A 3,198-nucleotide genomic window follows, 5' to 3' on the forward strand; every position below is an offset into this window, starting at 1 on the left:
CCAAATTCTGCTTTTTCTGCATCGTATCTTTGGTAGCCCGAAATTCTTCAGCCCCTTGCTTCCTAATCTTATCAACAGGTGGTCTCTCCCTGATAAATATACCTGCAGCTAGGGAAGCTACATGGGGAACCTGTGAATCTTGAGGGGGTGGAGGTCTTACAGCGGGATTCATACGAACGAACTCGGCAAACCAATCAGTCATGGCTTGGAAGAAGGCTTCTCTAGCTCATCCTCCCTGTCTATCTGATGCAGGTCTTTCACTAACATTAACATCTGATGGCACCGTCCCTTCTGCGGGAATAGGCGCATTACTCTCTACTTCATCTGTACTAGCTCGTTCAGGATCCATAACTATAAAAGAAAACATTTTAAAATCGTCAGGAGTCGTCACACTATCAAAATATATAAGTATGGCATGTATAGGTAGACTCTTATTCTTACTGAATATTTCCGAGAACCGACTAAACCTGCTCTGATACCAATAAAATGTAACACCCCTTACCCGAGACCGTTTCCGGAGTCGAGCACGAGGCATTACTTAGCTTATCTTACCAATTCGGAGCATAAAAACTAGGTTTGAAAATTTATTTCATTATTCGCAGCAAATCTGTCCAATCGCGCAGCAGTTACTAAATTAATTATAACTTGAGCTACAGAACTCAAATTTAATTCCGTAAATTTTCCCTGAAACTAGACTCATATTCTATCACCATAAAATTTTAGAATTTTTGGTTCAGCAAATTAGTACAGTTTATTAGTTAAATCTCCCCTGTTTCACCACCTGACTGCCCTGACCTCTAGTCACTAAAAAAGTTTCTCACTGTAGGATTTCATATGAAGTTCTTACTTGTTCTACAGAAAATAGACTCATAAAAATCTAAGATGTAAATTCAACTCATAACATTTTTTTACAATTTGTAATTATTTCTAAACTCAGAACAGGGACTCCAAAAACAGTTCTGACCCTATCTTACTAAATTCACATATCTTAAATATAAATTTCCTTTTCTACACCGTTATTTTTCCATGAAATAGACTCAACAAGCTTTAATTCCATATATCATTCACCCTCTAATTCATTTATACTATCTTGGGTGATTTTTCAAATTCACGTCACTGTGCTGCCTGAATTCTGTTTCTTTGCAAAATTTTATCCTTTCATGATTTCCATGCATAATTTATCACCTAATCTTTCATAACAACAAACACCTTCATCCTAATCATTTTAATAACCATACATCATCAAATACTTACACATCACTCATTAGCAAAATCATCATTACAAACATACAAAATAACTAAATCCCTATACATGCCATAACTCAAACGTGTTTCGATATAAAATACCGAGCAGTTGTAGTTGATAGTGTGGACGATCTCCGACTTCTTTAGGATCCTTGAAGTAGCTTTGCAATACTATAAGAGAAAGAGAAATAAAAGAAGTAAGCATAAAGCTTAGTAAGTTTACTAGCAAATAAATAACAATATTTAACTTAAATAATTAAACTCAATGTCTATATCTCTAGTTTACTCTTTAGTTAATCTCATACTAGTTCTCTTACTTGTTTACTTAGAATACTTGTGTGCATAACTTACTCAATCCTTGCTGCATCGTTGAACATCAATTGATAGTATAATAAGTTCTTAAGTCTTACAACTTACCTGAGCTTGCCATTTATGCTTTAAACTGAACTTTCATGAACATGATTCGTTTACAAGCCCGTTGAGCTACATTGGAATAATAAGGATACTCGGGTCTCTTCTGATAATAACATGCCAAAGCCATGTCCCAGACATGGTCTTACATGGGATGTTCTCGTGATGGTGCCCATGCCATGTCCCAGACATGGTCTTATAGGGGACCTCTCATCTCGGTGCCAACGCCATGTCCCAGACATGGTCTTACATGGGACCTCTCGTCTCGGTGCCCATGCCATGTCCCAGACATGGTCTTACAGGGGACCTCTCATGATCTTAAGGATGCCAATGCCATATCCCAGACATGGTCTTACATGGGATCTCTTTACCCAAATGTCATGACATTCGTATCCAGTACCATCCTTATGTATCAACGGGACTTTTAAATTTTAATTCTCTATCATTTCATGCTTGGATCATCATCAAATAAATTCATAAATAAATTCATAATTGCTGGAAATTAACAGCATTAATAATAAATATTGAAATATTGCATTTATTTACCGTAAACTTACCTCGGTACCAATTATAGCCAATTACCAACTTAGTCTTCAACTTTATTCTTCCCTTTGTCTAACCTCGAGTTTCGTACTTCTTGATCTAAATAGTAAATTTAACTTATTAATAATCACATTCATCAAAACAGCCCTCGACTCTAACTTTTCAAATTACAATTTTGCCCCTAAACTTTACATAATTACATTTTGCCCCAAGGCTCGGAAATTAAACTTCATCTCTTATTCTTATGTTTTATACATTCTGAACATTTTCCCTTCTATGGCAACATCAAATTCCCACTCTAACATGTACTTATGAACATTAGTATTTTACCGATATGTCGTTTTACTCGTTTTCATTAAAATCGCTTAGCAAAGTTGTTTAACATAATTTCTAGCTTCATATTCTATCATAAAACATCAAAATAAACACTTTTCACCTATGGGTATTTTTCCAAATATAAACCCTAGGTTAAATTATTGTAGAATAAGCTAAATTAAGCTACCGGGATCTCAAAAACGTAAAGAACATTAAAAACGGGGCTTGGGATCACTTACTATGGAGCTTGGAAGCTTGAAAACCCTAACTATGGCTTCCCCCCTTGCTGATTTCGTTCATATGAAGAAGATGATGATTTTGCCATCTTTTCCCTTTTAATTCATTTTAATTACTAGATTACCAAATTGCCCCTAACTTAAAAATTTTCTATTTCACTTATCTCATGTCCATTTTGTCTACCAAGTTACCAATGGTATAATTACCATATAAGGACCTCCAATTTAAAGTTTCATAACAATTGGAACCTCTAACATGTAGAACTCAACTTTTGCACTTTTTACAATTTAGTCCTTTTGACTAAATTGAGTGCCCAAACGTCGAAATTTTCAACGAAATTTTCAAAAAATCATTTTGTGAAATTGTAGACCATAAAAATATAAGAAAAATAAAATTTTTCTCATCGGATTTGTGGTTCGAAACATGTTCCGATAACCTCAATTTGGC

The sequence above is a fragment of the Gossypium hirsutum genome, chromosome D02 (genome assembly GCF_007990345.1).
Source record: "Gossypium hirsutum isolate 1008001.06 chromosome D02, Gossypium_hirsutum_v2.1, whole genome shotgun sequence".
Classification (NCBI taxonomy): Eukaryota; Viridiplantae; Streptophyta; class Magnoliopsida; order Malvales; family Malvaceae; genus Gossypium; species Gossypium hirsutum.